Below are 13332 nucleotides of genomic sequence, written 5' to 3'. Positions count from 1 at the left end.
ATGGCAAAATGGAATTTGCAGATGTAATTAAGCTAAGGATTTTTTGATGAGGACATTATCTTGGATAAGAATCAAAGATGTGCAACCACAGTCCAAGGAATGTAGGTATCTTCTAGAAACTAGAGAAGGCAAGAAAATGTATTGTTCATAAAAAAAAAAAAACTAAATATATCATCTTTGATTTTAATTTTAATGAGATTTATTTCACACTTGTCTTCGAGAACTACAAGAAACACACACACACACACACAAAAGAGAACATATTTGAAGGCATATACCTTGAGGACAATTTTTTACAGTTGCAGTAGAAAACTAAAGATTTCTTTAATAGGCACTATGTTCAAGACCTAGGATTTAGACATCAGCTTCCATGTACTCACACCTCTTCCCACAGATAGTCTTTCCACCCCCCAGGCTCTGAGATAATGGAGAATTTTCTCTTTTTATATTTATAATAAAACCAATTAGTGGCCAACAGAAGATAGCGAATCTATCACCAGATTATCTTCATCAAGTTGTAATTAAAATATTATACTTAATTTCAGTTTTACTGAAGTCGTATCACAAAGATGTAAGGAAGTTTTGAAACTATCTCATCCTTTTTTAGTAATAATTGTCTCAAATACCATAGGTTCATTTGTTACTGATAATAACTATATTAGATAAGGTGCTCATAAATTTATATTTCCACTTAAAAGAACTGACACATTAACTTGGGTAAGTGAACAGTCCAATATTGTGAACCAGTCAAACTAGAATCCAAATCTAAGACTTATAATTTAAAGTCTGCTCCTATATTCATTATCTGGTTAAATACTTACTTTTAAAAGCACACTCTAATAAATATATTTCACTTATACCTTCTTCATAATTATTCTCACAACTTAAAGTACATAGGAGTTATTTTGTCAAAAGGATTAGCCTTCCATGGTCATACAAGTGCTTGTTAGAACAAGTGAAATTTTATGATTTAATAAAAACTGAATAAAACCTAAATCACCAGCACATAAAATTAATCTTGCATCCTAGATTTGAGTTGTTCAAGGCAAGATATGCATCAGCAAAACAGAGTTCAGTAATGTGAAATGTCACATTGCCAAAAATGTAAAGTCTGTGTCAACAGTGCAAGGTCTTCAAGGTGATGAAACAGAGTTTTTCATTATTAATTCAGGAAGAGATGGAAAGTCTTAATGACTAAGCCAAGGACTGTTAATTAGCTTTAAAAGCATAAACTCTAAATAGTGATATGACACTGAAGGAAGGATACTAAAAATGAAAGGTGGTGTTACCTTTTTGTCACTGTAACAAAAATACCCAAAAAACATGGAGGAAAGACATATTTTAACTCACAATTTCAGAGGCTTCAGGCCCAGTCAGTGAACCTGTGGTGGGGCGCAACATCATTTGTCTCGTGGAGCATCTTTCTCACGTACATATTTTCATATACTATTCAGTTTATTCAGTTCATTTTAAACTTCTTCACTGAATACCCCTTCTTATATCTCAATGAAAGATATCACTTATATATATTTCCATGTTTGTTCTTCCAACCTAGAACACAGAGAAAGCATTTTATAGAAACAATTACAAAAAGCGTAAATATTAAAGTAGCAAATGACACACTTCATAAAATATCTGGAAGAAACATTACAAATGTTCACAATTCCTTATACACACATCTTAGTCCTGAAAAACTAAGATTAAAAAAAAAGTTCAAGAAATGATATTGTTAGACCACACAAATTCAGTAATAGAAATCTCATAGTTCAAAGTCAGAAATAAAATTGCTCTTGTCAGATCTCCACCATCTCTGACCCATAAAATATGAAGAAACTTTCCCATGGAATTCATAAGCCTTTTGAAATTGCTCCATTATGAAAAATAAAGATCATTTGTCTTCTATTACTGCAATTTTTATAGGAAAGAAGACATAAGTAGGGGCCAGTGATTTAGCTTAGTGACATGATTGCCTGCCTGAGGACAGAGGGCAGGTGTTCGATCCCTGGTACCAAAAAAAGACCAAAAAAAAGACATAAATAATTTCATCTCATTATCTTTCTTTATGGAGTCTTGATTTGCATTTTCTAGGGTCTCATTTAACAATATTAATTGAATCATCCACTTAGTCATCTAAAAATAACTTTTGGAACATTATACACAATCATTTTGTACCAGACCAAGCAAGTAATTTGTGAAAGAACAAATCCTTCTATAAGCAATGTCATATAATCTGATAGACATTGCAAAAAAAAAAAAAATGACTACTTGTGAGTAACTATTCTACAGGGAAAAATACATTTTATATAAGTCTAGAAAGGTAAGAAAAAATAATTTTACATATTGTACTTTAGATGTCTATCTCAATCTTCAAAAAACACTTAATTTGTCTTGAGGATCATTTTTCCTGTGAATATTTCAGATTACTTTATGGTAAGAGAGGAAAAAGCTAAGCCTCACTCAATTCATTACTACTGACAGCACATTATATGAGGAGACATTACATCATGAAACAGCAAAGTTTCCTGTCTCAAAGCAGCTTCAAAGCTGGGAAGAAATTAGATTCTTTCATTTTATATTCCCATTTCTAATTACTAATTCCTGCAATCAGGTAAGAAGGTGATGAACTGTGGAATTGGGAAATTTTGCTTTCCAGCAGCCTACTCATAATAAGTATGCAACAAACCTATTATCATCTCTTCAGATGTAATGGAAAGGAACTAACTTCTGTCTGAGCAGCATTTGCATACATTAAAGATGCACAAATACAAGGGGACTTTTGCTTAATCTGCTGGGTAGCAGAGCTTTACCCTTTTATAATTTTCCCATTACAACACACAACCTACAGGCAATGAGCCACATTGGAGACTCTCAAAGTTTGGGTAACACTATCTTATAGAAGTGAGTAATTTTGATAATAAGTATACGTCTACACTCAATTCTAAAATGAGATTCCCATTAAAATACCTACTGTGCCTTGTTTAGGTTTTATTCCTTCAGGACTCTGGTGGGATGTCATCACCTCCACAAGGTTGTCTCTGGTTCATTTATTTGAATCAGAAGAATTGATTTTGTAAGGATGTTAGGCATTTTCCTTTTTGTCCTTTTGCAACATTTGTGCTTAATTCTAGCATAGCTCTTAACACACTTTCTTATGTCTCAAACTATTAAACACAAATTTAATAGTCCAAAATTTAAATTTCCATTGTCATTGATTCTCGATTCTATTTATTTATCCCTATATCTAGCATAATACTCCCCGGAGTAGATTCTGAGTGGAGTCAAGTATAAGAACCCTGGTAGGGAAATATGTAAATTATACAACAGGAGGGGAAGCCATTAGGTAATGCCCTGCTAAGTGGGCAAATCTACATTAAATATTTGACCAAACTTGGAAAAAAAGATCTGAAATCTACACCTCAGAATTATTTTCCCTGAGTGAGTTGGAGAATTAAACATGAAATCTAAATTACTGAATGAGACTTGCTAAATTACTGGCATTTCCTGTTTGCTGCATTGCAGTCATGGGATCCATAGCTTCTAGGGTTTACAGAAAAGAGAGTCTTTGGACATAGTCGGTGACATTTGGAAGTCGAACTGCACACATACAGTTTCAGGGGAAAGAAAATATGCAGTGGATATTGGAGTCTGTGTTTTGCACTGCTCAGACCTCATGCCTCATGTGAAATGCATTTCTTCCCAATGCCACTTTGTTAGTACGACTACCAGCCATGATTTCATGAGTGCGAGGAAGAATTTATTTAAAAAAAAAAAAAAAAAAAAAGGGCTAGTGTCACAATTCCTACAACCACAAGAGCTATTTGTCTTCTTTTTCCTATACCATTCATTCCAGATTCCCTTCACCCTCAGCAAGCACTTTTGTTCTTCTTCAATTCTTGCAGAGCCCTTTATTCCTGAGGAGTCTGATTCCTTGCTATTAGTGCTGCAGGTGCCCACATATAATTATTACTAGACCTAGAAGAAAAAAAAAAAAAAAAAAAAAAAAAAAAAAAACTTGCACCAAAGCATCTTCCTTCCCTCAGACCCATTTCCTTGTGTTACTCAGAATCAATCACTCCTTGTATGTAAGAACCCTTCATTTGCTTGCTAGTCTATTAACAACACAAGCACTACCATATATTTACTTGTAGTGTGCTAAATGCAGCGGTGTTGATAGCTACTTGACCTGTGTTCATCTCTATTTTGTTGTGTAATCTTTCATCAACAGTGGATGCAAGGACTTTCTTCTGTACTGGTATCCCTTCTCCAGAACAGGCTATCACATACTGAATTGTTGCTGTTTCAGGTTCTATTGACTAGCTCAGCCACTTGCTGACCTTAGTGATTCTATGAATATCTGTGGTCAGTTCTATACCACTTTAATTTGGACTTCTATTTATAGCACTTATTTCCTTTACCACTGGCTTTCAGAACCACAGTGTAGCAGGATTTTAGTGTAGCAAACAGCACATTTTAATATTTGCTAGCCTATCCATCCAGCTGCCTATTATCCAGGCATTAGCTTTTGTTTTTTCTAGTAGCTAGTTGTGAGGAGCATCCCATGAAACTACAGGTATGGGCTGAAGGAAAGCATTAGTAATACAGTAGTAGATGATATGGTCCCCTGCGTGTACAATTTCTCTATATTTGACTGGCTTAATTTCAGTTGTATGATGGATTTCTTTTGTTCCTGACAATTCCCACGACTTGGTGGTTTTTATAATGCATCTATAGCATAGATCTATAGTATTTCTCAGTTTTGGTTACAGATGCACTTAATGTTCAGTTGCTTGATCTCTGTTAGGACTCAATAGTGAGCTGCTTTTAAACAAGCATGAGTTCTTTGTTGTATTTGATATATCCATACCCTAAAACCCTGAAGGTCTGTGCTATATCATCACTACTATTAGAGATTTTGACACTCTATTTTAAGTACCCATCATACCTAAACTGACAGTTTCCCAAGTTGTCTGATACATAAGGTGGAGGAGGATTTTCAAGTGTTTGTGTGCTTGTGCCATGTTTAAAATATAAAGAGAACCAACAAACTGTGTTTGTTTTATTAGTGCTAAGGAGGAATAAGTTGTTCTTTTTCTTGGAAGAAATGCCTTGGCACAACCATAGTCTTTGGGCATTTAAAAAAGAAATTATGTGGTATGTCTCTAAATTTTGTGTCATTTATCTTTGGTACGCATAGTTTTAGCAAGGAATAGTGGCCTTGATGCTCACTTTTCTTCAGGTCAGGTTGACATGGTACCCCCAAGGTCAGTGTGATGTAATGCAAAATGTTCACGTGATCAGGGCTCCTTCTGATTTTGTGACAAATGTCAGGAGAAGTAGTATATCCCTCAAAAAAAAAAAAACAGAATATATTGTTGATCATTCTAAGTGAATATGAATTATTTTGACTCTCCATGATAGATATTGAAAGAATGCATTTTCTGATCCATATCTATATACCAAGTTTCAAAATTTGGGTAGTATCTTATAGTAAAAACACCATCTAAGATACAATAACTACAGTTGGGGTGCCACTTGGATACTTTATAACTACCTGCTCACATTGCTTCATGTCTTCTCTTTATAGGGGTCACATTAGGGACATAAACAAGGGCGTAAGTGGAACAGTGAACCCTAAGTCCTTTAAATAATTGTGAATGGCACTGATCTGTACCATTCTACTCAGAGTGTGGCATTCCTCTGATCCTCTGTGTTGGCCAGGGGTGAAAAAGTACTGTGAAGGCTTCTTCTTGGCCTTTCCTGCTATTATGGATTCTGTCCTTCAAGAAACTAATGTGATAGTGAGGTCAGTAACAAGGCATATCACTGTGGGGAGGGACAGGGCACGCTGGCAGAATCATCTGACCCAGGGTGGGCAGCTGTGGCCAGGATCCCACTTATCACCCCTCTATGTAACCCCAGTCTATCAATGTAGTATAATGGCATTTTTCATAGTAAAATATTATTCTCATCTTAGATTCTTCATTCAAATATCTGGAAAGCTTTAACACTGTACTTTTATAGCTGGGAAACCTTTTTGCTTCCAGGTCTAGCCATACAAAACTCTTTTGTCAGTGTATAAATGGTTAAACATTTTTCTGGAAATATTGGGAGAAATAATTGTTCAATGTCCTGCTGTGATATTTGAAGTTCTTTTTCAAGAAGACCCGGCCTTTACCTCAGACAAAGGGATAATGGGCTATAGAACTTCCTCATGTGAAAATTGGATGATAAATTAATAGTTTTCATTGTAACCAGTGATGTCTCATGCTTGTGCTCTCTCCTCTGGTTATATAAGCAAAAATACTTTTCACCCTTTTCCCTATCTCATTTATAAGAACATATACTGTATAAGCTAGTGTCATAAATTTCTATTGGGCAGTTCTCCTTAGATGGCATCTGCTTTGCTTCTGAGAATCAAATGCTGCTATGTGATCTCTACTATTCTAGAAATGTGTTAGCGTCATTGGCTCTGCAAAGTATTGACTCTACAAAGTATTAGAGACAGTGAACTTTCTTATAATTCTAGCATCATTTCCCTCCCCCATTTAATTTTTTACTATAGCAATAAAGAATACTATATTATATTATTATAGCATAGATGTTTCTGGGATCCATTAGGTGACATATTTAGCAGGTATATTTTGGGAACAAACTCATCCCTCCTTCCCTTGTCACCTTCCTAAATAGTGTTGCTGAAGTGCTTTGGTTACTGCCTTTGTGATACAATCCTAAGACTCTTCAGATGTTTCCTACCACAGATTTATTAGCTATATATGAAAGCTCTATTAGTGAATAAATATTTTCCTTCTGAAGCAGTAAAAAATGCTTCCCATGAGCCATGCTGAAATATAATCAGTTATTTGCCTAGAACTGAGAAGGGGATTTGCAATAAAATCTTAAAGAACAGTTACAGTTTTGATGGGTCTGCCTCATATGAGGGTTTTGTTTATGCTCCAGACAAAGGGAATCTCTTTCTCCCCTCTAGCAAGGGCAGCAGGTCACTTCTTAGACCCGAGACATGCAGAGAATCCACATTTTGAAGGGTGTCGTGCATTTTCACACAAATGTTTTTATTCCAGATATAAAAGTACCAGTACTTTGGTATTATCCTCCTTACTTTAGCAATGAAGACCTTCTGGAATCAAAAACAAGCAAAAGCTCACTAAATACAAATAAACAAATATTATGTAATTTTGCTTCTCTCATAATCTGATCCTGGGTTTTCTTAGGGGATAAGGGCCTTTGCTCATATATTATAGTTCAAATTGGTGATTGGCTCAACTGAGCTTGTCTTTTCCTTTCACTGCGGATTACTGATAATAAGAACTAGTGAACTGTGTAATTCTAGCATTACCTATTGTCATTACATCTTCCAAATACTTTAAAAAGTAGCATGAGTAACACATCCACTTTTACCTGTAACCTATCCCAATGAATTATCGTTTGAGGTCAGTCATCGGGATTCTATAGCAGTCCAGAGATTATCACATTCCTGTTCTATCCCTGACTCCAGAACCAGCGATGCGTTTCTTGACTTTGACTGTGATGTTTTTTTAAATTAATTCTCTGGACTGCTTCTCCACCTTTTTGCATTTTAGCTTACATTCTTGCATAATAAGATCCTAACAAAAGACTTACAGTGCAGATAGAATCATGCAATAGATATCACTGGTTTGGATGTGGAGGACATAATACAGGAAAGAGAAAGCTGTCAGTAGATGAAAGCTGTCAGTAGATGGGGAGGTATTAAATGTCGCCTGGAATATGCAAGGTGAATCTAGAGCATGGTGAATTTCTGAGAAAAGATGAAAAGCTCATATCTCAAAATTATTCTCAAGAATTTAGGGAACTCATCTATTTACACTCCAACTGCTGACAATAATTTAGTGGAATAAGTGATGGTGGCGGGTTCCAAACATGAGGATTAAATTTTTCATTAAAGTTGCTTTATTCCAATGTGCTCATTATGAAAGCACAAGGGGTTTACTGTTGAATACAGGCAAAATAATTGCAAAATATAATTTCTCGAATGATGGTATCAGCTTTGACAAATGTAGTCAAAGGCACTCACTGTGTGGGAACGGCATGAATAAAAATGTGAGCTTGAGAACAGTTAAGCATATTCAGTGAAATGATTAGAGTTCTGGTTTGGCAGTGTATAACTCTTAAGAGTCGTGGGCATCTGGACTTATGACACAGGAAATGAAGAATTACACAAAAGTCTTGAGCCAATATATGAACTATTTAATCTACCTGTATAATAACACAACTCTTAAAAGTCTCAAGGATCACCATAAAATCCAGACACACTAAAATATAAATTTTCTGTTAATTTCCAGAAAAACCACATACTATATATCAATTATGAAAACATAATTATACATAATAAGCACATTATATATGTTTGAGATTTATGATTTTAAATAGTAACTTTATCTCTATGATTCTTGGCAAATTATTAAAATTCTTAATGCTAGCAAATGTGTTTTTACCCGGTACTTATTACAGGTCATGCTATGATTGCCAAGTAATAGAAAAGTTGATTAAAAGTGGCAAATAAAAAAATCTGATATTTACTTTCTCCATAACAAGAAGTCTAGAGGCAGGAGAGTCTCAGAGTTGAAACATGGTGCCACTTAGAGTTAATGTACCTTTCTTTTCTGTCTCTCTTTGCTCAATCTTCTGTGGTACAAGTGTATCTTAGTTGGTTCTGATTGTGTAAGGTGTTCACATGTTATCCATGTAAAGAGTAATATCTGAAAACAGAATATATCTATTTTTTGCCAACGTTTTTATGGTGAGAAAAAGAAAACATAAGTGTCCTCTATGTCACTTTTCATTGTTTATCATTTGCTCAAACCTAAAACATTCACATGGCTGTTGGGGGATAATTCCCTATGAGTCTTTCATGCTTCTGCATATATTGAAAGCAGAGGTGCTAATTGATCTTTACCCTAGAGTATTTTTCTGAAGATGTTTCCATAATGAACAATCATGAAAGATAAATTAATTTCTCCTTCTGTATCAAAGGGCAGATGCACTTAACCTTGAAAGATACAGGTACTTTTTATTTCAAGAGCAAAGATAAGACTGCTTAGTGGCACGATTCTTTAAGTTCAGGGTTCCTCTGCTTTAATCTACCTCACTGTATGCAGGGACCTGCTAGCCCTCTGTGCATTACCCAGGGAAATGAAGGCTTGCAAAAGTGTTTTTAAAAGGCTCATACAGTAGCCACTGCTAATGCAGTGGATATTAAATTGTTCTTTATCTCTGACTCAGGAATAATGTAACTTTGCCAAAATCTGTGGAACTTTAGGTTTAATTTGTTAAGTAGGAAGTCAGAGATGGTTTAGACTTTTCATGGTTCATAAGACAAAGGAAATGAAAGGCTAATCCCTTTAAGAATTGGTTTCAGAAATGAGAAATTTTGAAACTATTCATGTTCACTTATAGCACAACAAAAAATTAGCATCCATTAAATAGGTGTTAGCCAACAGTTATTAGAATACTATAAAATGTGAGTGTCATTAGCAAAGGAAAAAGAAATAAATATGAGAATCTAAGTAAAAAGGAAATTCAGCAGTCCTGATAATTATTTTCAATGCAACAAAACATTTGTAAAATTGTATTGTGGACATAATTATACCATACGATTATCACTATTGGAAATGTCAGAATCATTCTTAAGTGTAAATAAAAATTTGCATGAGATTTGTTTTTATAATTAGGAAAAAATGTGATCCAGGTTTCCAATTCTTACATGTACAGAACGAATCCTGAGTAAATCTGAGATATCAATAAAAAATATAAATATATAGCCAGTGAAATTAGCAACACAACACTTTGTTCTTCGTGAAGAGCTTTCAAAAGGAATAGTAAGCTTTCTTACTATAAAATTAATTTTATTTTTCATGATTATTCATTATGGGAACATCTTCACCTGGTATGTAGAGGGACATCCAAAAAAAAAAAGTAGAGCTGGGGATGTGGCTCAGTGGAACAGTGCTTGTCTAACATGCAGGAGAGCCTGGGTTCAGTCCCTCGCAACACAAAAAGAAAAAAAACATGGCTGACAAATTTGGCTGGAAGATAGAAATTCGTGTGCATTAAAAATGGTCATAAATTAATGACTAAATCAATATAGTGAAAAAAGTTTGAAATTCTTAGAAGTCACCCAAGAAAAAGTAAATAATATAATGGGAAAACTGCTAACTACAAAATAAAGTAATTAATAAAGACACTGAAAATAGAAAAAGATTTAACTCTGCTGGCAAAATAATGACAAAATAAAAGTGAGAAACACTGTGAACTGATTGATAGCAAAGGGAAAGAGGATTCTTCATATAATAACCATAATAGCATTAATTGATGTAAGATTTTAAAGTGCATTTTGACAGAGAGAGGATAAAATTTTCATTTTTGTTGTTGTAGCAGTTCTGTTATGAACCTAAACAAAAGAACTTACTATTCATACATATAAACTTATTCTCTGTAGGCATATGAATTACAGCTCTTCCATTAATAACAAATAATTAGAAACTATGACAAATATGCAACAACAGAGGAGTAGATAATTAAATGAAACATTTTAATATCAACTCTTTTTAATAATATATCAGCCAGATCCTATCAGACTGACAGATGTGCCAATTAAGATGAACTAGAAAACTCTCCCAGAAAGTATAATCTTGATTGTGACCACCCCCAAATTGATTAAATAAATACATGTTTAGTTCATGTGACATTAAAGAATGGTGTTGACTTGTTATAAATAATTGTTGTAATATAATTACTGATAACATATATCACTGACAAAATACTCAGCAAAGATTGTAAAAAAGTTTCACATAATAATTACATCATAATAATCACAAAATCAATAGTAAAACAACATAAGAACAATCTCATTACTATTAAAGTAGAAAGTATACTACTGTTACACTTCAGAGAAAAGCAAGTTAAAATTATAATGAACTACCATTATACGTCTATCAATATTCTATATCAGCGAGAAATGTAAATTTTGTTTACTAGTTGTATGTTAGTTGCTACAGCTTTGGAAAGTGATTCTCCTTTTTTTCTAGAAAAAATAAAAATCTGTATATCAAAAAGTCGATTTTATTTGTAACTCGATATCTTAGAGAAACTTTTTTACATATACAGCAGAGAATGTATAGAATAATATGAATAATAACAAATATTGGAATTCAACAAGAGACCTTTTGGCAGTATATTAGTTAATAGGATGTGATATATTTATTCACTACAATTTTATAGAATAATAAAAATGATTAAATTACAGAATAGACTTTATGACACATAAAATCTCACAGAGAAAGCATTGTAAATATTTCAATAATAAAACAGAAATATGTATATTTCTAATTATGTAAAAATTTTAAATATAAAAATATAATAGAATTTATAAAAGGTTTAAAGTGGAAAAGTGAAAGCCAGAGAATAATCATGTCAGAAATCAAGATAATGGCAGTAAGAAAATATTGGGTGATAGGCCATTAGGATGGTTCTAGGTTATTTTATTGATTTTTAGCTTGAGTCATAGGAGGTTATTCCTAGACAGTTAAAAGAAAAAAGCAGAAGTAAACATTGACTTCTTTCTAATAAACAGAACCATAGAGAAAAAATGAAATTTTGGGAAAGAAAGCAATTATATTATCTTGCTTTGGTAAGTTTTAGAAAATACATAATAAAAGGTTATCAATATATTGCTCTGACTTAAAACACATATAAATAAATATAAACACAATAATATTGCCTTATAGTGGAAAGTTTGATCACAGGCATTTTACTGATCTCAAATGACTTTCATATTCTTAAGTGGAAATATATGTGTGTATCCACACTGCACATACACATATTAGAATATAAATATACATAAATGTCATTTTAAAGTTCACTGTTATTTAAAATGGGTCAGTCAACATGTTCATAGCATGATAATGCACATTTCATGCCATAAAGTAGGACTCTCTTTAAAGGAAACGTATACTATTTGGTATCTTAACAACAAAATATAATAAAAATATTTACAGCAAAATTTAATAAAATTCTAAATATTCAAGTACTTATTCTGAATAATCACAGGAGTTTAAAAAGAAGAAAATTTCAGAAATGAAAATAAATCTGTAAATGTAAACTAAGAACAAAGAAGAATAGAACCTTCAGCACATTTCTCTTTCCAGTTCAAAAAATGTATTACTATAAACGCCACTCTGAAAATCCTTGTCTGTAATGTACTTTAAGTGTTACCTGAGTAAAGTTTAAAACAGTCTTCCTTTCTCTAGCAATATTGTGTGATAAGAAAATAAAGTCCTCACTATAATCTCTCTTTGAAGTTGATTAAATATATATACGAGATATTTTTCAAGAGGCTAAAATGTCACATAATGCATTTGTAGATAATACAGCTATCATTTGATAGTACTTAAAAGATAACATTGAACTCTAAGAACTGTATTCACAAAGTTAAGCCATGAAGTAGGAAATCAAACTGGGATTCTGTTTAAAGAGGCTGTGAGACAGTAAGTGTGAAGACGTGTAATGACAAAGACCATGATGAAAATACGGGTTCATATTTACATTTCTCCTCTACTAGTTTCTCACTGAGATCCAATGTGTTTTAACTGAACTTTCCACAGTCTTGATATTTTACATCTGCGCAGGCTTACTTTAGACCTCCAATTAGCAGGCGTACAGTTGATATCTGATAACACCTTTCATTTTTCCTTTTATCAATTCACATTTATATGCAGTAGAGAAATAGTATGTACCTGGAGCAAATCCTCTTGTAATTTGCTACCAAGAAAAGATTCATGAGAAAAGGAAAAAGCATTTCCTTATCTCCTCTTTCCACATTTTGATTTCTATTAAAAAAATTACTTATTGTTTATAATTACTTTGAACTTGGTGATTTCTCAGAACCTGCAGTGATGGGAATGTTCCTTGGCACTTCCATGAGCTGTTGTTTTTTAAGCAAATAATAGATTTTACAGACAGAATGCATTGAAATATTGTCACAGAAATAAATCTCTAGGATGCCTACATTTGACATAGCCTGAATTTTATTCTATAGCTTGTGATGTCAAATATCTTAGTCAATTTACGTGATCTTTCTAACCTTTGACTTCCTCTTTTATAAAGAGAATTATCCTTTTTCGTACATGCTGGCATGTGATCTTTTTCACCAGTAGTTAAATATTAAGTGAGATAATAAATACTAAAGAGTGTGTGGTGGAGCTTCTGGAACTTAGTAAGTCAACAATCAGGATTTACAAGAGGTATTATATGCAGAAGCTGAGATGGGCACTGTTC

The sequence above is a fragment of the Cavia porcellus genome, unplaced genomic scaffold (assembly GCF_034190915.1).
Source record: "Cavia porcellus strain 051 isolate PalLab524CR breed Dunkin Hartley unplaced genomic scaffold, mCavPor4.1 scaffold_14, whole genome shotgun sequence".
NCBI classification, from domain to species: Eukaryota; Metazoa; Chordata; class Mammalia; order Rodentia; family Caviidae; genus Cavia; species Cavia porcellus.
This window is presented reverse-complemented; position numbering follows the sequence as displayed.